Raw genomic sequence first — 24,935 nt, 5'->3', positions numbered from 1 at the left:
AACGGTTAGGGCAAGGTATTTTAATCAAACTTTTTTTGTTTTTTTTAAAGTTGTAAATGTAGCACATTCAGGTTTTGGTGTTTTGATTTATTCAACATTCCAGCTGATTACCAAAATATGAAAATAAATTTTATAAAATATTTATCACTACCAATTAAAGACTCCGCTCTTATTTTAAGTTCTTTAGTCTTGTTTTAGGGGGAAAAAAAAAAAGGAAGGTAAATTCTGACATTTGAAAGGCAAAAGCATAAGCTGAATGTGTTTTATCATCTTTAGCAAGCTAAACAGCAACAAACTCATTTTCTCCCACTGGCTAATCACCTAAAGTATGAAGTAGAGTGACTGGCATTTCCTCCAGAAAAAAATATTTACGTAAATACTGTAAATAGACCCCTTTTCTCAGCCAAAAAATGCCTGCTATGGTATTAAGTCTTTTTATAAGAAAGCAGGAACTAGAGACACACAGAGCTAGACAGACTGCACCCTTGTTCCTTGGGTTTAAGTGGTATAGTTTCCCCGACTGCTATGCCGATATATTATCTTGAAATATAAAAATAAAATAACATGACGGTACAGACCAGTTCTCAGCACTGGCAACAACAAGGATTTTAATAACATTTAAAAAAACCACCTCCCCCAGCCTCTCTACCTAACCATGTGTCCTGGGGTGACGTTCCTCCGAATTTGTCTCAAACCGGGACACCATGTCTCAGGCTTTTGTCTTGCTCTCTCATGTGTCCAGACACGTGATGAAACAATAAAAAGGCTTTGCTGCTTAGAAATATGGGCAATAACCACAGTGCTGGGAAAGAGCTGCATTTTCACCATATTTTAAAGGTAACTAAATTGTGTTGGTGCTAGGGCTGTGCTATGTTCCCCCTTATTCAGGCTGTCTGCTCCCACTACATTTTGCTGCTGGTGGCAGAACTGGTCCACTGCTGTGAAAAGCCAGTCTGGGGAGATAACCCTGCAGAAAGCTTTTGATTTTCTGTGGTTTAGTCTGCAGGCTGGGGGCTCTATGGTGGCTTGTAGGGGATCAGCTGTGAGCCAGCTCTAGAGCAAGGGAGAAGGCAGGAACTGCAAGGAAAGAGGGAGTTTAAGCTGTTGTGGACCTACACCTTCTGGAACAATGCCACTTCAGCCAAATGACTGAAGAGGGACCAAAGATAAAACTGAAGGCCTGGGGCAGAGTCCAGAAAGTAAACATCTCACCACCCCTGCTCATAGTCAATATAATGGTGGGAAAATTAAAGGGGTTATATCTGAAGGCAAACATTCTTCAGGCTGAAGCTTCAGGAAGCAATCTTTAAGGTAGCTAGGTTCTACCACCTTAAATCACTACTTCACATAGTTTGACAACCTAAAGAACCAGAGGGGTGACACAGCGAGAATACTGTACCACCAGCTGACAAGCAACCACACTGCTGCTTTCCAAAGATGCAAAGGGCAAGCAAAGCAGGAGCTGGGCTGAAGGCTTTACTGCCAGTGAACCACAATAGTCCAGCCTTGTGATCGTAGCAGCACTTGCCACTCTTGCACCACAGCTGCCATAGGCAACAGCAAGGCTTTTTTTGTGCTGGTGGCTGAATAGACCTCCTAAGCAAAATTAGCAGGCTGTGAATTAACACCCCCTTTAGTGCCTGCCAACAGAAAACAAAAATAAAACAAAACCATGTGGCCAATGGTTGTGTAAAACGCTGTCACAGGCCTTCTTGCATATTTTCCCCACCCTTCGACTGGGAGAACACACTGTGAAAACTTTGCAACTAAAGCAAACATTTGCAAATTATACCCAGCTTGTGATTTTCTGTGGAATAAATCTGGGTAAAGCAAAATAAGGACTCAATCTCAATCTCTGTCTCAGAAATAACATCTTAAATGAAACTGTCCAAACAACCCTCTTTATCACCTAGTAAGGTACAGATAGATTTCCCAGGCCTGAGTCCAGAAAGAAAACCATGTGCCCCAGGAATTCATCCAGAGCAAACTGGAGCTGCATAGCCCACCAGGAAAGAGAAAAATGTGTATCATCAAAGCGCTAGTAACTTTCCACAACATGTTAAAAAAAGACTGCAAAAGGTCTTACGCACATTGAGCACAGACAACAAACTAAACTCGTGATGACCACAGTTACCGAACACCCCGGGCTTACTATGTCTTACCAAACGTGCTCCCAAAATCATAAGCAGTTTCCTTCATGCCATATCTACATTCAGATTTCCATGCAAACTTCTAACAGTGTGGCTGCTGGCTTCCTTGAGTCAATGGAAAATTCTTCTGAAATTCCCCATTGCTAACAAAGTGCCAGCACTGAAGCAACATGATAAATAACATCAAGACTCTCACATAAAACACCTTTGTTATACATCTAAGTTGGGTATGTCACAGAAGCAAGTGAAAAATTGATGGCAAAAGACTCTCTATCTTAAATTTTTTTTAAAAGCCAGTATTTCTGATTTCAGCAATTCAGTTAAAGAAGATGAGAACTACTGCCAGGAGCAATAGCATACATTATTATGACACAAAAATGTACCAGCACACATCCACATAACCTGCATAAAAAGAAACCAAGCATAACTACTTATTCTGTATATCTAAAATGAAATCTAATTTTATTTTTTAACCATGCTCAGCAACAGAGGACGATTTAACAGGTGTTATTGTTTCTCTCAGGTGTAATCATCTTTTTAATTTGCCCATGTGAGAAAAGCAAGGCCATTTAATGAGAAGGATGAAATTGATAATTAATTAAACATCTTCCAGGGCCTGGAGGATCCTACTCCCTTTGGGATAATTTCCTTTAGCTTTAAGCAAGCAGAAGGGCAAGAGACAGATGCCTGCTTGGCTTTCTGTTTTAGCTGGTATGCGTTTGTAAAGGCTTGAGGATGTTTCTCAGCTTACTTGTTAGCTTTTTTGGCATCAGTCATCCAGAGGTCTCTGCCCCAAAACACAATTTTTTTTTTTAAAGTGCTTGTGACAATATCCCAGCGTGGTTCAGTGCAAGACTGGACATTAGTTTTGGTATTTAACTGGCAGCGCTTGCTGACAGTATTTTTTTCTTCTAATCACTGCCACTTTTTTGAACTGCATATTCATATGTAGTAACTGAAAGTAAGTCACCTCATCGAAACAGGCTCATGACTGATTTTCTAGTGAAAACTTGCAAACAACAAACAGGACGACAGGTCAGAGTTGCCGAGACATGTGGCCCCTTTCCCTTTTTCTTACACCACCACCACCTAGGGGACCTTTGATCTGAGTGTCAGCAGTGAAAATACACAAACAGATACTCTCTTATTATATACTCACAGGTGTACATTCCTAAAACTGTTACATTCCATTACTTTCAGCTGTGCTTGAAAACAATACCTTCAGAAGTTGACCCCTTCTCTCCTCTGATCGCACTGGTATCCAAGTACAAAGCATCACAGCAAGCACGGTATTCCAAACACCGGCAGTGATCACGCCAACAAATTCAAGCAGCACATGTAAGGACAGGGCCAGAGTGCTGGCTGAACTTCCTCTGTGTTACTTACACTGGGCACCACTTAACAGCTCGCACAGAAAGGGTGCTTCTCTCACTCAGTGGGAACACTTCTGGGCCAGGCAGCTGGAGTTTTGACACCGAGAAGGCTGGATTTAAGGCAAACTGGACTCTGTTTTACCAGTGCAGCAAGAATTAAAAATCTTATTGAAATATATTCAGCCCCTGTGGATGTTCAGATCACTTCCCATAACAGCATGCATAAAATCATCTGCTTGGGCTGGGGTTATTGCATGCAAAAGCATATCCCACCCTCATAATGTTCCTACTTCTTAAAAATCAGTCTCCAGCTTTGGCAGCTTAATACAGGAGGAAGTGCTCTTCTTCTGTTAAAAATATGACAGTATACTTCAGTAACTGGAACAGAGGAAAAAAGTGTGAGGGAATTTTTCCATTCTTTTCTCTGATTGTTCCCTACAGTGTTTATCAGCAGGCTGGTACCACATCTCCTTCTGTTAGAAAATTAAAAGTTGAGCTGCAAACATAAAAGCCACCATGAACCATGCAATAACCTTCAGGCATTTTAAGAGCAGCAGAGGTTAGAAGGGCAGCTCCTGACTCTAAACAGCACCTATTGTTTCTCTTTCTTCTTGAATAACAAAAGCAGAGCTGAAAGCTATTTACCTGGTTTTACCTCTGTCAGATCTCATTTCCCCCTTTATTTTCAGCAGATGATCTTATCAAATAGTGTAATTTCTAACGGTTGCTTTGATCAGATTTATTTCATTTTTTAAAAAATTTCTCTGTGATAGATTTATTTCATTCTCATATAGATAATTCAGCATACAAAGTCACAGCAGAAAAGCATTTAGGAAACTTCAGGAGTCTGTCAATGTGTATTTAAATCAAGAGTAACTATTTTTAAGCTTATAAGTTAAAATGCTTTCATTTTGAAATCATGAGAGCCAACTTACAGTACAAGGCTCTGATCTTGCAAACACTCCCACACAAACAACTTTCTGTCTGAACCATCCCATGTGTTCCCCTCCCGCTGCAGATTCATACAACTGGACACTTAACTTGTCCAAAACCAACTGCAGAGCAAGGCTGGAAGGATTAAACTCCCGATGCACAAACTTTTTGGTGTTCTGCTATCCAATGTAGCATGTCCATTATATTACTCAAATTACTTATAAACAGAAACCTTACACAAGTCGGCACCACGCAGAGTTTTTGTGAGTGGCCGGGAGGGGTCTGTAGTTAATACAGGATTATAGAATCATTTAGGTTGGTATATAAAATCCTCAGAGATCCAGCCTTAAAAAAAATCCTCACTACAAGATAAAAGCAGTACACAATACATGAGTTCTTCCACTGTTTAAAAATATTTATAAAACTTCTGAAGAAAAAAACCCCAACTTCTGGGGGTGTTTTGCTCTTTAGGAACAAAGCTCATACAAAACCAACCATTTCTGACTGATTTCTACTGATTTTCACTTAGAAAATTATTTTCTGTTTTTACTTTCTCTAAATCACTTCACAACAACCACCTCTTGTCTTTCATATACTCCTGTAATTTTATTAAAAAGGTGGGGAAAAACACCCCCTTGAAAATAGGTAACAGAAATCTGAACTGAGAAATTATTTTATTTTGGCTATAGATTAAATGCCAGTGAAGTATTTGTAACCCTAAAAACACCTTTAGACATAACAATCTATGATACAAATTTACAGCACTTGATTCTTCATCACTAGCTGCAGTTTGTAAGTAGCATACAGAAGTTTAGGAAAACCACTAAAAGCTGTGAAATAGCAGGACTTCCCTCCCATACAAAAGCATCTTATAAATTTATCCTAGAATTCCTTAAAAATATAAGTATCTCGAAGTTAATTTTCCCTACTGTAACATGCTACCTGTGGAATCTAACAATGTTACATTAGCAGGACCAGGTTCTTAAGTTAGAATTCTATCAGATACTCAGCTGCTATGAACTGTCATAACTCTGCTGGAGCTGATGTCCCACTAGGACTAATTTCAGAACAGCAAAGTGTTTCTGACAATAAAATAGATATAAAACTAGAAGTGAAAACATGTCTTCTTATACAAGATGGAAGTATATTAAAGAGACGCATTTTTGAAAATGGCTCACTCTTACAGCCTTTCAGTCCAGTTTAGATTTTCATTGGAATATTTTCACTTTCTACATAGACAGCATCACCAATAGAAAATAAAATCAAGCCATGTTACTTTTTTGGCATCAACTCTTGCCCTTTTCCAGCCCCATCTCCATCCAAAGTTTTTCCTAACTACAAACAAAAAGGGAATAGACATCTGAGTGTCTGTAAAAATTAAAATTATTGCATACATTATTGGTTTTCTATGTATCTTGAGTCACTTGAAATGTTGTAATTTCATATATTTTCTGCTTTCGTAAAATGTTGGTGAAAGGTTTGGTTACTATGGTCCTTTATAGCTTTGGAAGAACTGGCAAGTGGAAAGAGGAAAGTAACTTTCCAGTCAGTTCAAAGGAAATGGAGTATGCTCATTTCCACTTCAGAATCCACTCTCTATCAGGCTCTGCAGACATTTCTGTGTGACCTTCTGCAGCATAGCATCTGGGCACAACATTTTCATCTTATTACTTTCTTTTTCGGTGAAGATATTATTAGTTTATAAAGATCAGGAAAGACTGGACATGGGGTGAGAAGTTTGACAAAAAAAAATATATTATTAGGTACTTAATACCATTCTCCTCAGAACACGCCTGTGTCCCTGTGTTTTAGGATTTATGATTTCTCTGCTGTTTCAAATCTCATACACGCTCACAAGTGCCCCAAATCTTTCTTCAAAACCTTCAGTTTTGGGCAGGCATCTAAGAAACTTGATTACTTTTTCACATTACTTAACAAAGCAAGTTTTGTTAAAAATATTTATGCTGAAATTCTAAAAATGGCATTATACTTCAACAGGAACAAGATATAGCTTGAACATTCGAAAATTAGTGACTCTCTAATCAAACAGATTTTCCATGTCTAACAAGAATTAGTTTACTAATGCTGATTTCAAAAATACTTATTAGAGGCTTGTAAGAAAAAGAAAAAAACATTTATTTCTCCTCTTTACTGTCCAAGTATCATTGGAGTTATCCCACCACACAAGATGTACAAACTCAGCATTTTCAATTATTTCATATGGATGATGAAGTGTAGTAACTAAACATATTACGACCCTTAGCAGACAAAATAAAATTATCCTGGGAAATAGATGTGGGGGCCAGTGTTTTAAAACTTCATCACGTGACACAAACTGTTAATAAAAGGGTTACTAATGACAGTATTAGAAACCCTTAATTACAAATACACCATGATCAGGATGCTATTTGCAATACACTTGCATCTGGCAAGCTAGACAGGACTGGAGTTTTTTGGAATGTAGTGACAGGTGTGATTTTGAGGAAGGCAGCTACCTTCACTGGCTTGAAGAGGACACTAGAGCCTATATAACTAATGAAGCATACACCATCACGCAAAAGAAAAGCCTGAAAAGGCTTGAAAGGAGGAGGAAAGTAAGGAAACATTATCCCATCATCCTTCCATGCTTCTGGAATGTGGGCAGATCATAGTAAAAGTTTAAGCAGCAGGAAGATTAAAGGAAAACTGTTAAAGCCAAAAAGGACACTCACATCATCTGGCGTAAGTCAGTCGTGCCTCTGCAGACTTCAGTGGAGATTCACTGATTTACGCCAGTTGATGTTTTGGCCCGACGGCTTCACAGAAGATACTATCGATTAAATGTGTGTTCTATTCTGATTAAAAGCTTCTCTTGCCATCACAGCACATCTTGCCCCAGCTGGAAGCCACTCTGGCATTTTTCTTTTTGCCAGAAAGCACCCTATAGGCAAATTCCAAAATCATAATAATAATTAAAAAAAAAGAAGTATGCATAAATTGTCAACTACTGTTTGCTATTACTTATAATTTTTTGGCACATACAGACATGCCAGGCACTTTACAGAAAATACTTTGACAATTCCCTTCCCTGAAGAGCTTAAAAGACAAGGGCTAGTCCATTCTGCAAACACAGGGCACTGCTTTACCAAAAATTCTTCCAGTTACTTCAGTGGCATTCCTCACAGTAGTAAGACTGTGCTTATTACGCATGCTGGTAATTTCAGGTCTCAAGTGAAGAACATGGCAAACAAGAGAGGATGAAAGACAAAGATATTTTATAGAGAAATATTTCAGATGCACTACATTCATAAAGCTTTCTGAACCTGAACACTTTTTCTGTGCATTTAATGTGCCTAGTTTTCACAAAAAACCCCCCAAACCAACCCAAATCAACCAACCAAAAAAAAAAAAAAAAAACCAAAAAACCAACCCCAAAACCCCACCCATAAAAACCCAACCTTTGAGGCTTGTAATTTTTCAAGTACACGATGTTTAGCATGTGGTTTCTACTGTGATACAGTGTAAACGAAGAAATCCTTAGCATAGGGTTAATAAAAAAGTGGAATTGGGAATGGTGGTAACAATTCTGGGAAAGTAACACCCATATGGTTTCAAGCATGGACACGAGCCCTACACAGAGTAGTACAAGTGCAGACCCTGACAAGATTTCTGCCCAGCCTTCAAAGTAAAAAGAAAAGTGGAACACGGGGCCAGCTGTGGAACTGAAAAAGCTATCAGGTTTGAGGAGGGCTGCAGGGAAAAAAAAGAAAGTTAAGCATTAGCTTAACAATGAAGATCACTTTTAACTTCACATTCTGAGTATTGGAAAGCCACTATTGTAATTTCAGAGCATCCAAAAAGGAGGAGTGACCTATCAACTCAATTAAAAACATTTCTAGGAATACTTGATGATGTGAAGGCACAGTATCTTTCCAAATATTACTTGAAACCAATAAGTATTTAGTTTTAATGAAAAGGGCAGATCCATAGTGCCAAAGAGTGACCAAAATTAACGTATTCGTTATACAGTGAATTTATACATAAAGGCACATTCCCTTCTTTGCCCCATTCTCCGGGCCACAGGTAACATTTCATTACTACCTCAGGTTGGGTCATTCACTTTGACAAAAGCTAACACTTTAATAACTTTTGGTGTGACTGTGATATGATTGGAGACACAAAGTTAAAAAAACCCCAACCTGTTAGAATTCTTCAGGCTTTCAGGAAAGTACTATTATTTATCTATTGTTACTTTTAAGACATAGGTAGTATCTTTTTAGCTTTCACTAGTCTCAAAGGAATGAATTTTGCAAACAAAGCCACAAGAAACAAAATCTGTGATGACAATTCTCATTCATGTATTCATTTTCAAAAGCACAGTCTTGACCATTAAGAAGAGCATTTCCAAACTTGTCAGTTAAACACAGAGCACTGGATTTCCATCACAGTCACAAGATTTAAAACACGTTATTATTAGGTGCTTTAGCAAACTCTTAACAGCTGCTGAGAACATGAGCATTTCTACAGCTTTTGGCAAGATCTAGAAGGTTTGAAAATCAAGAAGATGAGATCCAGCAAAGATATTTTTAGGATCAAACCTTTCAAAAAAAAAAAAAAAAAAAAAAGTCATAAACTAAGCAATCATACATGCAATTTGCAGTTAAACTGTCAATTGTATTACTCTGCCTCTTCTTCTGTAGTTATATGTTATGCTGTAATCTTTTAATTTGACAAGGGGAAAAGTTGGTATGATTACCAGAGGTACTCAAAGAACTTTCAAATTGCCATTGTGAAACAGCTGTTTGCCGGTGTGCGTATTTCTGAAATTGTGTTTGCTGCTCTTTAAAGGTTACTGATTTCGCATTGAAGTTGATGGAATGATCTTTTTCACTTCCATCCTAAATGCTTTACAAGAGTTACAGAGTGTTTTAATTTGTTATATTTGTTACACTGGCTTACCTAACTTATGTAAAATTGTTTCCTCTTTTGAAGTGTTTTATAAAAATTCATTTGAAGGATGCAGTGTCCCACATAAATTTATTACTACAGAAAAACTTTTAAAAAATTACACTGCTAGCAATAGAATCCACGAGAACACTTCAAGTTTAGAAATACTTTTCAGATAATCTATTTGGTTCTTATTTATCTGAAAGAAATCACATATTTAGAGGAGAGAGGTATATTTTACAAATTCTTGTACTCCATCTGGAACTAGCATATTTACCAATCTGTGCAAAAGAGAGTTCGTCTGAACATGAGAGCTAGGGACTCCACTTAATTTGTCATCTGTGATTATCACTTGGAAGTCACTGAGTTTATTAAAGACAACTACTGTGTGATAAGGACAGTAGAGACACTATTAACCATGTCATTTAAATTGCTTGAGCTGGCATTGTGCCCAAGTCCTTCAGATCCGTGTATCAACACACTTGTTGCTGGCAAGGACTCATTTAAGGGGGGAGACAAGGAACTCCCTCTCCAAATTGAGTATGCTGTACAGATTTCTACAGTAATTCATGAGAATAAGCAGTATTACTCAGTCTTTGTATTTTTGATTCCTAGACGGGAGAACGACAAAACAATGACAAACAAGTGAAAAGCTCTATTCCTACTAAGAAAAAAAGAAAAAGGGGAAAAGCATTTTTTTCAATTTTCACTTAAAATTACTTGAATTTGCATTTTACAAGCATATTTTACTTGTAACTGCAATGCTGACAAACTAACAGAGATACCCCACTCAATCACTTGCTCTGCCAAATTTTATGATCCCATATCTCTCCCACCCTTGCCTCCTCCACAGGATCTCCTGCTTTCACTTCATTAAGCCTGTAGGAAGGAGAAAACCTCTGGTGACTGGGCATAGTTTATCTGCAAATCTACTAAGAGTAACTTTATTTCACTTCTGGCAAGAACCGTGCCACAAAATAACCACACGACATTTGGAAAAGATGCAATTAAGAAGATAATTTTCCCCCCAATTTATACCAAAATAAATATAACATCTTTGTTGGAAACAGCCTACATGTTAATTTAGGCATATTGTTTCCACTGTAGAGAACAGAAACTTTTTCATTGTACTCTTCTGTTTTCCTAAGCTATGTCCTGATTAAGAAAAGAAAGACTATCCTGGTTTTGGAAGGGAGGAATTCATTAGCTTAACAAGCATCTCAGTGTGTAAAAGCAGCCGATCTCTTCGCTAAAAAATCCTGTGCTTCCCAATATGCACACCGTGTCCAGCAACAACTCGACAGTCTCCTGTTTAACACTTCCCAGCACGAGCGTGCTGGCTCTGTGGGCCTGAGCAAGAGCCCAGGTACTCACAGTACACGTGGGCAGGATGTAAGTGCCAGGGAAGAGGCTCTCTTACCTTCCACAAACTGTCCTTCGCCGTGTTCAGATGAAGATCTGGAAACACAAAATCCAAACCCCCTAAAGTAAGGGCGCAACCAGCAGCTAGCCACACTTCCCTGCCGCCCCCCGCCCCCCTGCCCCACGCCCTCCAGACCACTTTCCCACCGCTTGCACTGCAAACAGCAACTTTCCCGTGGCATTTATTTTTTACTGGTGAGCCATAAAATCGCCTGCTTGTCCAATTAATGCAAGCATCATTATTTTCATTTACCTTTCACCATCTCCACTGAAGGAAAGAAAAGGGAGGGAAAACAGGAAAGCAAATGCATAAAAGAAGCTTCAGAAACATGCGTTTCAACTCATTTACGAGTCCAGATAAAGGTTAATAGTTAAGCTCCTTCCTTTCCCTCCCGATTATTGATGCCCTTCAAGAAATGAAATATTTTTTGTGCTCATTTAGCAGAGGCTAGACAAACTGTCAACATCTCCACTTTATTTATGGGTTGAGCAAGAGCAGTTCCTCAGACATCAACATTTTTTACGTTAATCCTGGAGAGAATCCACTTCTCTAAAACTACAAAATTTGCCAACTTCTGTAGTATTTATTTTTAACGAACGAGAGCAAGAGCCTTGAGCTATCCTCCGCTGAGGAGGGGAAGGGGGAAAGTGCAGCTCCACTCTCCCAACTTTAAAGCGCTTTCCCCCTCCTTCCCACACCACTCAGCCCCTGATCACTCTCTATCCCACCACCCCCTTCCACCCCCAAAAATCTCCCCTCCCGGTCCCCCACCTGCTCCACGTCCAGTGGGATTTCAAGGGAGGAAACAAAATTTGCCAAGTGGTTCCTTTTGGGCGACTTCTTCAACCCGTCTGGAGATTTAAACCTGAAAAACAAACACCTCTATTGAATGCAAACTAAGCTTTGGGGGTTGCCGAGTTAATTCCTCGGCAGACAGCTACTCTCAGTGTCTGGTTACACAAACATACCTACAGACAGGTTGGAGGGGAGTCCCTCAGAAACCAAGGAGAGGCGAAGGGAGGAAATAAAATCAAAATAGGCAGAAAGGTTGGAGTGGGGGACTCAGGAGGGCAGCGGGGTAAGTAGGCTGGAGAGAAGGACGATACGCAGCTGGAGACAGGTTTAATACTCGGCAGGAACAGGGAGACTCCAAGTAAGGGCCGATGCGGGCAGGGTCTGATACCCCAGAGGTCTCGACTAGGGATGGGGGGAGGGAGGGGGTGTCCTTTTGGGTGGCGGTGATAACAACTTTTTACAGACAGCCTAAATAAAACAAAGGAAGGCACAAACCCGGCCGAGCGCCGAGGCGCGGGCGAGGAGCGGGCTGCTCCGGGGGCGGGCGGCTCCGCGCCCTCCTCACCGGCACCTCCTGCCCCGGCCGTGCCCCACGGGCCCTCGCCGCCACCCCGCTCACCCTTACCTGCCGCTGCCCCCGGGCCGCCCGCGCCCGCCGGCCGCCGGCCCCTCGCACCATCGCGCCGGGCACAAAGGGGCGGCGGGGCAGGGCCGCGCCGGCAGCCCCGGGAGGTGCGGTGGTAAGAGCAGCGGTGCGAGCGCTGACAGCCGCGGCGAGCAGGGAAATTGAAAAAAAAAAAAATAGTTAAAAGGAAAAAAAAGAGGTGGAGAGACGACCACCCTAATAAACCGCCGTGATCATGCCGGGGAGGCGAGTCCCTCCTCCCGGGAGCAGCGCTGCGGGGCGCGCTCCTGCCCTGCCCTGCCTGAGGGGGACGCGGCGGAGGGGAGGGGAGGGGAGGAGGGGGAACCGCCCGCCCTGCCCGGCCCGGCCCGGCCCTACCCGGCCCGGCCTCCAGGGACAGGCGCGAGTGCGGCTGCGGAGGGAGATGCCGGCGGTGCGGGATGCGGGGAGGCGGCGCGGGGCACCGCAGCCCTCAGAAATCATCCACGCACACACCCCCGCCTCCCGTCGCTCGTCCCCCGTGCGGCCGGGCTGCTTCCCGGCTGTCACATGGCTCCTGCCGCCACCCCCAAAAGGGTTTCGGGAGTCGCTTCACTTTCACTTTGGCCCCGCCAAGGGGCTCCCGGGGGCCGCGGCGCCTGACAGGAGCTCTCACAGCGAGGGGCTCACCCGCTGCCCCGCGCCTTTCCCCGGCTCCCGAGGGGGATGAGGGGCAGTGCTCAGCCTCCTCCGCATCCCTTGTCAGGGTGCGGGGCCGCCCTGGGGCCCGCTGCAGCGGGGTGTTGTTGGGAGCGGCTCTGCTCGTGTCAACCTTCCTTTCGCGTTTTAAGCAGGAAAAAAAAAGGAGAATAATAAAAATACAGCCGGGTCCGTGGGAGCTCCGGGCTGGGGAATTGCATGCAGCGCGGCAGCAGAGGGGTGTGGCAGGGGGACTGGTAGGAGCGGGGCATTTGAGAGCCACAGACAAGGACGCTTGCTCTGTTTTCTGGTGGGACTGATCCCATATGCGTCCTGCCCACCCCTGCAACCTGCTTGATCCCTTATGTCAGTCTATCTAAAGGAGGTGGTGAAAATCCCACTGGAGAGACAAAGTCATGCCTTGCACAGGGAGGGTGTCCTTGAGCAATATTCATCGTCTGTCGTGGTGACGTGGAGGTGCCTCTGTGGGACCTTTCCATGCTGCCCACTAACACACTCTGCACCCACACCTATGGACACAGACTTCTTAATACCCCACTAACAGCAAGCCCAGTGTCCCACAATGAACACCAGGGATGGATCCGGTCCAGCAGCATTATTTTTGAGCTCAGAATAAACATTTCCAGGATGGGAGGCATGCTCCATATAACTATGTCAGATGCTGTTGCATCCCGGCTTCATTTTGAAAGAGCCATTAAGAAGGAAAAGGGAGTTACAACTTCTATCTTGCTGCCCTCTTCTACTGTAGGCACCCTGCTGTTATGGACATGGCCCTCCTGTAGGAAGTATGCGATTTTCCATGAATATCCCTGGTCTTAATGTTGATGCCATTGAGGGGAGAGAGCCAGAAAAGAGCAGTAGCCTCCTCCAGAGGACCTCTCCATGTGCCTCCTGTGAAATGCCCATCACCTATGCTTGTGGATGGGTGGGTGGGTGGTCATTAACCACTCAACGGAACTTGCAGCTCCCAACACTTCCCGAAAGACACAGCCACACTTACTGCACTAATTATGGCTACACGTGCCCTGCGCAGAGACAACCTTGTGCTGAGTGAGTCAACTGGCATTATGTCCTGGCTTTTATGTAAGCTCTTTCACTCTGGCCTTCCCTCAACAGTCATCAAACATGGCACAACACATGTTCATAATTTTTAATGAGCTGGCCTGTAACCACCTTCACCCAAGCCCCTGTCACGAGCACAGCAGCAATCCCTTGGTTTTCTTGAGGCTTGGCTGATGCTGGTGCCAACAATCAGGCTGCACACACTGTGAAGCACTAGCACATGCTCATGCTTGGTTCCTCTGCACCTCAGCCTGCTCTCCCCAAATGTCTGACATGTTTTACTCAGCATGAACAAGAAAAATATAATTACAGTGGGGTTTGGGGTTTTTATTTTCAGTGCACAACTAGATAAAAGATTACCACACAGAATATACATTCCAGTGACAACAAACAAAGTCCCAGCACCACACATTTTAGTATTCTGTCATGAGGTTTCTGGTTCTGCACTACAACCGTTTGCTTTGAGATTCGCTGTTAAATGCAACAAAGACCACTCTGACGTTTGTGTTTGTGTTTCTTCTTTTTTTTTAGTATTTATCATAAGGCAACAAGAAGCAGTAATAAATCAGACTGTGAACAAATGCTCTCTAAAAAACCACCCAGTTCATGGCATGTTATTCTGAGTATTTGCTAACTTGAATACTGTCATTTGAGAATATTTCATATTCCATAATATTCATTATCTTTCCTAATTTTTCAATTACAAGGCAGAATTTGACCCCTTTTATCCATGTTTTTTTCTGCTACAAACCGCCATGAAGTCAAGAGCACTTGAGAAGAAGCTACTGCTAACTGGCAAAATATGGCAGAATCTGTCCCCAGTTACATAGCTCCATTCTCTCACCCTGTCTCCACTGACAGCATGCTCACCACTCAGGAACAATGGCCTGAAAGTTAAGAAAGAAAACATTTTACAGTAAGTGAAATACAGGGAAACAATAGCCTAATTTACCAAGTAAGAATAGTGAGATATCATCCCTGAAAAGAGTCAAGCATAATCCAGATAGGAGAGAGTGAAGAGATGATCAGGCAGTCATCCAGGCATCCGGGCCTATCTTCTGATGCTGCCCAAAGATTAAATCTGTCCTTACAAAGCAAAGCAAGGACCTGGAATAATGTTATCTTACCTCTCCTTCCCTTCCCCCCCCTTACATTTTTATCAAGCTCTTTTATCTTTGGATGCTTGGAAAACAAAAAGAAAAGGGCAGAAAGTACAGAAAGTGAGAGGAAGGAACATTATTGTTGGGTTTTTTAATTTAAAAAGAGGGACGAATTTATTTAGATGTTGTCACATTTTAATCACAGGGCATTTTAATTTAAATATGTGCAATTAAACGAAATCAGTTGTACCGACAAAAGTCTAGAATTAAAGGAATATCAAGTTAAGTGTCCATCAAGTGTCCATGATGGTTTAAGCAAATTGGATGACTTTTCTTGGCTTTTTTCAACATCAAAAAAGGAGTCTCAAGCAAGTGAAGCACATTTTTAAAATCAACTGACTAAAAGGCTTTCCATCCGCAAAATTACAGGGAGGAGTGCTGCCCAGCAGAAAAAATATTTCAATAATCAATAGCAGAATAATCCGAGGCAACCAACCTGCATTTGCATGTCAGGGTACACAGAGAACATCTTCCAGGGTGCTGAGGTGTGAAGGGAGGAATGAGCAAATTCAAAGCTATCCCTTTATGTAGCTTTCACAGTATTCTAATTTACCAACGTTTGTAAGCAAAAGAACAGGAGGAAAAGATAAATTAAAATGTATACCTGGCACACATTTTTGTTTACAAACACTTGAAAACTCTGTTTGTGATTTAAGTAGTTCTAAGGTTATTTATGTTAATGGTATGCATGAGTCTAAATGGCATCCTGTTCTGAAAAAAGAGCTGAAGGAAAAGTGCTTTGGGGCAGTCTACACCCTTTTTTGTCCTTCGGCCATAATAACAACTGAAATGGAGGAAATGTGACAAAAGTGTGGTGCTGTGTAAGGTAGGCTGGCTGGATTAAATACTGTGTGGAACGGTACTCTTCCACCCTGGGAATTAGGAAGAGCTTTCTCTTCCTGAACTAGGCAGACTTCCTATAAGCTTGGGCAGGATATTTTGCTTTACTTTTTCTGTACAAGGTTAATAATATTTCTCTATAAAGCAGTCCACTGTGTCCCAGTGATTGCAAGCATGGTTGCTTTCAGGTTTGTAACCTGCTTCAGCAATCCCACATTGAAAGTATTTGATTCAAGGTGGTGGAGTGTGGTTAAGAAATTTCAATCAGCAGAGTATTTGGTATTGAAGCTCAGTCTCTACTGAGGGAGAAATTACTGCATTAGAATCCTGGAAATTTGCTGCTTATTTTCCTTTTAAGCTTCAAATAACTTGAATTTACTGATGGTATTTTTTTTCAGGGTACGAAGCCCCTGCTCTTTTTTCCTCTTGCCTAGAAGAGATGGGTGTTTGGAAGGGCAAAGAAATATTGTTGCAGGTCTGTAAGGACAGTTGATGAGTATCAGTGGTTGCTCTCAGCTTTATTTAATTTGAGATTTTTAAAAAATTTGTTGAATCACTGTATTTGTCCAGAGTACTTAGAAGACTGGATATACACGCACTATCTGATAGTGTGCAAGCTGCCCATATGTGGTAAACTAAAATTATTCTTACTAAATGTTAAAGAAAAAAAATAAGGGTGGAACTTTTCTCTTTGTACTTTTAAAGAAATTTTACATTTCATGCTTGCATTATCTAGTTCCACTAAAACAAAATTCAAGTCCAAAATTGGTACACAAAGATTTCCTGTAGTGATTACTTGAATTGGAAGAGAAAGTCAAACTGACTCTGCCACATATGAAGACCCAGACAAATATTCATGATTATCATTTTGAATAGGGTGAAGAGGTAATGGTTTACACATTCCATATTATTATTTAGGCAGTGGGTTTAATATATTCAAAAGTTTCCCAGTCCCATCTTCAAAAATCTGGAGACTTAATATTTTTGTGCCACTAAAATGAGACATCCTAATTCACATAGATGCCATAATAACATGAAGAAAAGGGTAGAACTTTATTTGATTTGTCCTACTTAATATTTTAGTGCCATATTCAGTAGTTCTATTCTGTGAATTCTGTTCAAGGCTTGCTGCTAGCAAGCTGGACTAAAAGCTGTCCAGGAAAGAAAGCTGCCTCCAGAGAAAGAGATTTAAAAATATGGTAATGGTCATACTAGCTCAATCCAAGGTGTGTTCAGTCTCAAATTATGACTACTAGTGGCTACTTCTGGGGAAGATGCAAAAAATGCCAAAAATAACATTTCTAGATTAATCATGTTTCTTCCTAAACATTCAGTTACTTAGGCTTAGAGATGAAGGTTTGTTTTACTTCCAAATGTGATAATGTAAAAATATTATTATTTTCATTTGAGAGTATAACTCTTTCTCTCCATCTATATGTTTTTCTTTTAATTCCATCAAGGCCCTGCTTTTAATGGCATCTGATGACAGCGTTCCACAAGTTAACTCTCCCTTGTGCAGAAAATTCCTAAGATCTCTTTTCCATTTCCTCTTGTCTTGTTTATATATTACTCATACAAGTCATGAGGGCCAAGAAGTTCTTAATCTATCTTCTCTTACACCCATTTTATTTTACACATCTGTGTTATTCATCTTACCCTCTGATTATCCCATACGCCCCAAAGCAGCCAGTAGTCTTTTCAAACATCAGTGTTGTGTAGATCATGGACAATTCATGGTGCATTTCCCTGAGCCATTATATTTTGCTCTTTTCTTTTTGAGATCTTATTTCTGGCAGGGGCTTCCTGCTGATCTACATGATGACAAAGCTTATGTAAATCTTTCTCCCACGCCTGCCTCCCCTTTCCATTGCTATCCAATATTTAATTAGCTTCCTTTACTGTCGCTGCCCTTTGACCAGAGGTTTTCACTGTATTATCCACAGTGATGTCCAGATTTCCATCCTGAGTCACTAGAATAAATTGAGAAGCAAATCAGTGAATGTGTTCTTCAAATCTTATGTCGTTTAACATTTCCCGAGCTGTTACCCATTCTTGTGTCTGCCCTGGGCCTCTTTGAAATTCCTCTCAGTCTGTCAAGCTTTTGGCCAAAGTAACCACTTGAACCAGTTGATACGGACACCACTTAGCTGAGTTGCACTTATCCTCCTTTTGTCTGCCAGACTGTGGGCAGACTGGGGTTACTCAACTGAGTTTAGGAAAGAAAGTGAAGGAGAGTTGGATGCTTGGGCCATCTCTGTGTAAAAGGACCAAACTTTCATCTCCTGATTATGTTTTTCCTCATTAAAGGAAGGTCCCTCGTGCCTCCTCTGTGGAATGAGATTGTAGAAGCAGTGCATTTGCAGTCTTTTGTGCTGCTTGTTTGAATCTGCTTATCAGCAGACAGACCATGGCTTTTGGAAACAATACTGTTTTTAGCAGAGGGCACACCAAAGCAGGATCTTTTACTTGTTCAAAAATGGCCTTAAGTATCAGAAATACTAGAAGCAATTAAACAACTCTTTTCCCCTTCTCTGTTTGGATATATCTACTACAGGCACAGGGAAGAGCCCCTTCCCTCTGGATTACTGTTAAAGTGAGAGACATGGTTAAAAGGCTAATAAAAAATCAAGAAGTCATAAATACTAAGTGATTTTTAAGTAAATATGTGTGGGTTGGTTTTTTTTTTTCCTTCCAAAGGAATGCTCAGTTGTTAGTGTTATGTTTGACAGCTTGTAAAAAGGTGAGTTTTTGCTGAAGAGCAAGAACAGGTTGAAGAGAGACAAAGGCATGTTCTGAGATAAAGAAACCGAGAGGTATCTGCTCCACAGATTGAAGGTGTTGCATTACTCTGTGCAATGTCCAGAGAGGGAGAAATCTGCACGGCAAAATGGTCATAAAATACATTTTTGCAAAGAAGACAGGAAATGTTTCTGTCAAAAAAACCCCAAACCCAAAAAAACCACCCCCCACAACCAAAAACAACCCCAAAAACCAAACCAAAAAAACCACCAGTCCCTCTGATGCAGTTTTCCCATCTGGAGAAACAAAGCAAGACAGATCTCTCCCTGCTCTCAAACTACACATCTCAAAACCAGCCCAGTGCCTTGAGGCAGCAGTTTCAGAGCCAGAGCAGGGCACTGTGTCCTGGGCCCTTGTGCGCTGAGGCTGTGGGACACGCTCCCAGCCCTGCACGTGCTGGGACAGCTATGGCATCTTAACCAAGACAGGGCAATCAGTAGCCCCGCTCTGAGCTTGCTATAAGATCATGGTTCATTTAAGTATGTAACTCAGAGGTCACTGCGTTACCTCTGAGAAAAAACACTTGCTGTCTCATTCTTCCCTCAGGGTTTATTGCCAGCGTGATTATATTTTCAGGAGTGACAGGGAGGCCCTGAGCTATAAATCTAAGGGAGATAGAGAGTGAGCTGATTATCAGACACCTCCTTCACCACTCCAAAGTCAATAACCTCAGCATCTCACAAGGTTACTTTCTGGAGGAAAACAATCTCTCAGCCAGACTCTGTTTGCATCTGCTGAATTGTATTCAGTCTGTCTTCTCAACAGCTGGGAAATCAATAGCTTGCCCACCATCCCAGAGCTCAAACAACACAATCTTTTCTGCTAGTGAGGAGGCTCAGGTGGCACTAGGATTAGGTGAATTGGGTTTGAAAAGTGATTTAGGAGGAAAGTAAGTGCTTGCTTGAAGGAAGGTCTCTGTTCCCCACTCCCAAAATCCAGCATATATATCTCTTCCCCCTGGAAGCATGGGAGCCCTTTTCTTTGAACCCCCACAAATAATTTTGAGGCTTTTTAATGACGAGGTAGCCACTAGATACTATACAAAACGTTACATTTAGGACAATCCAAGGAATATATCAGCAGCTTCCCGGAATCTCCTTTTCACCCCGGGGGGTAAGTTTATTTACAGAAAGTTAGTTTTACTTTACCCCAATGGCAAGTGGTAAACTCAGCCGATAATAACAAGTCATTTATTTGGCTTCTGAGAAGCTGCTTGCAGATGGGAATCGGTTTTTATAAACCATGTATGGAGGGACACATTTGAAGCAGCCCCGGTGAATGTCTCCCAGCGCTGCCGGGCCGGTGAGGAGCGTCAGGGCTCGGCTCGGCTCGGTCACCTCCCGCCCTTCCCGCCTCCGGCACCGCGACGCCGAGGAGCGAGTTGACTCCTGCCAGCGAACATAAACCCCGTGCCGAGGGACTTCATGTTTTATCATAAATTCTCGCGCTTTACAACACACTTTAAAGGGACTTTCTTTCCTTTCACATAAATCCCCGGGAAGAACAAGAAAAAGAAAAAAATGATGCCCACCCTCCTTCCCGACACCCGCCCGAGCGTATTTCCCGAGCAGCAGGGTCGTCCCGCCGGTGGCTGATTCACCAAGCAATTCCCTGTTTTCTGTGCGCGCTGCAGAGCGGTCAAAGCCCAAGGCCGTGTCGGTAATCCCGCCAGCGGCTGGTGCAAGGGGAAAGAAAAATAGCCTCAGATCCGGCTGGGCAGTAGCGAAACCGCGCCGGCGACCGCTCCGCTGGCCGCAGCGCCCGACAAGGGCCCGACGGCCGGTGGGCAGCGGGCCTGGCACGGCGCGGGTGACAGGGGCCGCCGGGGCGGCGGCGCTCCCCAGTCCCCACCTGCGAGATGCGCCCCGGTGCTGCCGCGGCGCAGAGGGGAGGATCGATTAACGCCGCGCTAATGACCCCTCAGCTTTCGCACACCCCTCCTTTCAGCAGTCCCCTCTGCGGTCCCGGTCCGCGGCGGACACGACCGGCCCGGCCCGCCTGCTGCTCGGCGCACCTGAGCGGCCCCGGCGGGGCGAGCGGCAGCAGCTCTGCCCGCCCGCCCCGGGGGCTGCGGAGCTGCAGCGTTCCCCCGGCCAGCGCGGAGCAAACAGGGGCGGGTCTCCACCACCCGCCCCTCGGCAGCACTGAGAAAAGTACGTTATTCCTAGCGTGTGCTCTTTTTCTTCTTTTTATTTTTCCTCTTTTTTCCCCCCGTTTTTCCCCCTCATGCACGACCGAAGTGCTCCGACGATGAGTGCGATTTAAATTTGAGCTCCGCCGCAGTTCTGGCACTATCAAACCACATTCATTTTCACATCCTTCCCAAAATTTTTGCCGTGGTTCCCTCGCTGCAGTTTGCGTAAACAGCTTTACTGTGTAACTATCGGGAAACATAAATACACGGAAATAAATAATAGCCCGGCAATCGGAATGAATATCCCAGGGCAGAGCGGGCAAAGGAGAGCAGAAAGTAGAGAGTATCTCCCAGAATGTGTATTGCGTTTTGGTATTTGCTTTTTTTTTTTTTTTTACCTCACTCTGCTTGCGGGGAAAATTTAATTAAAATAAAGGTATTTTTTTTCCCCTTGTTTGATGTATCTTGCTCGCGTAACAGCAACGTCTCGAAGAAAATAAAGCAGACAGATTCGGGCGCCGCTAATTAGAAAGCAACGAATGCTGGCATTTAATAAACATTTGAGTGCCCGATGGTGCAGAAGGAGCCAGCGGAGGGGCGGCGGTTTCCGAGTGCCGCGGGACCAGCGCCGAAACGGCTCCGCGGGACGGGAATTAACGCGGTTGTTCCCGCTGGGCTGCGGAGCGGAGCACGGAGTCGCGACGCGGGCAGAGAATCCTGCCCACCTCTCGCCTCCAGCTCCCTGCCTAAGCACACTCTCCGCACGGCGCCGTGAGAGCCGGCGGGACATCCGCGCTGATTTATCCGCGGAGGGATCCAGCCCTCCCCTCCCCTGCTCCGGATTTCTCGGGGGTCTGCGCTGCTGCCCGCCCGGCCGCGCACCCTTTCTCTCCCCCGCCAGGCTCCCGTCCTTGCTGCGGGTGGCCGGCGACAGCTCCGCGCACCCCCGCGGCTCCCCGCTCCGGGGCGCGGGGCGGCGAGGAATAGGCAGGGGCCGCGCAGCTGTTGACAGACAGAAAGCCTCGATCTCCCAACCCGTCCTCAATCCATCTTCGCGGGATGGCAGTGGGCAGCCCCAACAGATTAAAGTAAAAGGCTTTGTCACTGCTGAAAAGACGAAGTTGAGAGAGGAGGGGGGAAGAAAGCGAGGTCTGATGATGAGGAGTAGCGTGGGAGGGAAATCACCTGGCGATCAAGCTGTGAGGGGAGTTAAATATGCATCCATCCATCTATCCAACCATTCCGCTGCCACCCCCCAGTGCTTCCCCCTTGTGCACCCACAGCAGTGTTGAGAAGTTGGGACCCACCTGGGGAAGGTGCAGCGCGGCCACAGGTGTGCGGTGCAGAACGGCGTGGAGCGGTGTAGACCAGGGAGGAGAGCTAAGGACAGCCGGAGTGGGGGTGAGGGTCTTGATCTGCCTGTGCACCCCCGGCACCAGTGGCCTCCATGGATGGAGCGTGGGTCAGGACCAGGGTGGGTGCAGTTTCCCCCGTCAGCAGAACCCTGGGCGGTGTGAGGAGCTGGCAAGGGAAGGGTTGCCCCGCTTGAATTACACTGGCTTTGCTAGTCCAACAGAAGGGACTGCAGCAAGTGGGGAAACGAGAGCCAGCTGAGCACTCCTGCCAGCCTTGTTGGGGCTGAACTTGAGGTCAGTGGAGCGCAAAACTCCTCCAGGGAAGGAGGAAACAAATGTTCATGGATCGGGTATCGACAAACTTGAACAAGTGGGAGGGAGAGGAGGAGAAGGGACAGTCAGAGCTGCCTTCATAAAACTGTAAACAGTGGTGTTGGGACAGAGTTGAAAGGAAATTGCCTGGCAGCTGCTTGGAGTTTCCCTACGATGTGCTGGCCCTAGTGAGAGACGAGAGAGCCCTTTACTGGAAATGTGAAGTCCCCCCACCCCCGGGAACTGCATCCTGTGGCAGAAGCTGGCCATCCCCTCGCAGGTTCCCCTCCGGGTTACAGTCAGGCTGGTGGGAAGAAGCTGGAGAGAAGAAATCTCGTCACTGCTGATTCAGGCCTTCACACGGGGACACAATGCACTCCAGTGTGAAGGCCCTCGCAGCTCCTCCTCCTGCCAGGCGAAAGGTGACTGCCCCTTCCACAGGCCGCCTCTCTGTTCAGGTACTTATTAAATTGGCCCAGTCTGCTGGCAAGGAGAGAACTTCCCATTGATTTTTACAAACTGTGAAACCTTAAGCCTGTATCAGGTGATGAGAGAGAGGGGGAGATCAGGGGGTTTCAGCACTTGCAAATCTCTTCATTTCATCACTTTAAAAAGGAATTTTTATCTCCAACCATATTGAAGATAAATGATCTATTAATAACAATAAAAGAGAGTTTGAAGCAGAGAGACCCAGGTATTAAGTTTTTTTTAATGGACTTCTGGTTTAGGATTGATTTTCTGAACAATGCTTCTGCAATGGCTTTTCATAAGATACAGTATTTGATTTTTCCACAAGATATCAAGAACAGATGCATCTAAGTAAACAGATACATGTAAGTACAGACTCTTGCAGAAGGCAGTGCTCATTTTGTCCATGTGAGCTTCACGAATGATTTATTTTTGTAGCCCTTAAGCATAATAATAATAATAATAATAGAACATATGTGTCCATTTTATTGCCATATTTCCAAAGTTCATACAACTCAGCAAGCAATGAGCATTTTTGTTTCAAGCTGGGCCTTAGACCATATACTTTATTAAAAAGAGAATTCCACAAAACCCAGACCTGGTAAAACTGTGTACAAAGGGCCAGGGAGCTGCTTTATTACAATAGTTGCGCCTAACATGCATGAAGGTTCAGAACTGGCTCCATTCTTACTTATCTTAGCAGCAGGCCTGTGACATCCCAAGCCAAAGCTGTATAATCATTCCATTATAAACCATGCATTTCCCACTTGTAAATGGTCATGGTAAAAAATGTATTTGTGGCTTAAATTTGGTGTGGAGAGTCTCAGGAAGGATGTTTATTTCCACTCTGTAAGATTTTGAAATTAGGCAATTTGGTCAATTGTTTGGGTTCAGAAAGAGTAGAAGAGGGTATTATAAATTTATTTTCCAGGTTTTAATACTTAGAAGGGGTCTGTTTTTTAAGAGTGATCTTCAATCATTTGAGAAAGAACTTGAACCTATGCATTAAAGGTTAAGGGGAATTTATGATGAAGTTCAGGAGAAATGGAGAGAGCTCAAAGTCTTTCCTGACAGTTATATGTGGTATATAGGCTATGCATCGTAGGTAAAACGTAGCTGAGTTCCAGAAGTCAGTTTGGGAATATAAGGGCAGTGTGAGTAAAAGGTTATGGTGAGATAAATAATTCAGTGTGATACATTTATACCGTGTATGATGCTGCCAAGGATCCAGTTCTGTATCATCTTCTATAGATGGGAACTCTTCTCAGTTTGTCAGAGAAACCTGGGATGCAGGTTGTGGTAACAAACAGCCAAGCAATGTAAAAAGTTATGGGGGGAAATGAATTTTGTTATCATTCATTCATTATGTGATTAGCCAAAGCTGGCACTCTGTAGTCCAAGGACCTCCCTACATCTAAGGGTCTTGTGCATCACTTTTAGAAATGGCTCTCAAAATGGGATCAGAGCAAAGACTCACAGGTCCAAAGATTTTACAGCTGGATGTAGTAATCCTGGAAATATTTCAGAATGTGCCTCTTTTTCCCACCTCTGATTTTATTTTTGCTGTAGAGACATAGGTATTAGACACACTGAGTGGCAGAATACAGTGAAACTATAGATATAAAATGCAAAAATACAGGTGTAGGAGGAGATGGGGACAAAAGAAAGGGTAGAAAGGAGGAAATTGCCAGGACACTACACAGTAGGTTGACTGACTGAATTAAGGATGCAACTAGTAAAACTTTAGGAAAGGTCTGCTGCCAAAGGCCAGTCAGCCAAAGAAAGAGTCCCTGGACTCATGTCTCCATCTCTATCTGTATTCTATGCACAATTATTTACCTACCTGCAGGACTCTGTCTGCATTAACAACTTAAGTTTCTG

At 43.5% G+C, this 24,935-nt stretch overlaps 1 protein-coding gene across 3 annotated transcripts in view; it reads right to left on the bottom strand.

Annotated features, from left to right (window-relative positions):
• The window catches only part of PRDM1 (PR/SET domain 1), a 112,654-nt gene extending 90,192 nt beyond the window's left edge, over window positions 1-22,462 (bottom strand). Inside the window, exons 1-3 of one of the 3 annotated variants that reach the window (XM_042017253.1) lie at window positions 22,227-22,462; window positions 11,577-11,670; window positions 10,803-10,840 (exon numbers count right to left, since the gene is read on the bottom strand). The gene's annotated coding sequence lies outside the window, so the exon portion shown is untranslated. Of the gene's footprint in view, window positions 1-10,802; window positions 10,841-11,576; window positions 11,671-11,773; window positions 12,121-12,603; window positions 12,658-22,226 lie in introns of those variants that run through there. The other 2 variants (XM_042017255.1, XM_042017251.1) reach the window with 2 other exon arrangements.
• Between the last annotated feature and the right edge of the window lie 2,473 nt (window positions 22,463-24,935).

This window comes from Corvus kubaryi, unplaced genomic scaffold, assembly GCF_017639235.1.
Source record: "Corvus kubaryi isolate FWS band 111438036 unplaced genomic scaffold, C.kubaryi_AGA036_p1.0 split3-73, whole genome shotgun sequence".
NCBI classification, from domain to species: Eukaryota; Metazoa; Chordata; class Aves; order Passeriformes; family Corvidae; genus Corvus; species Corvus kubaryi.
Note: the sequence above shows the minus strand (reverse complement) of the source record. Positions and strands in the feature narration are given on the sequence as shown.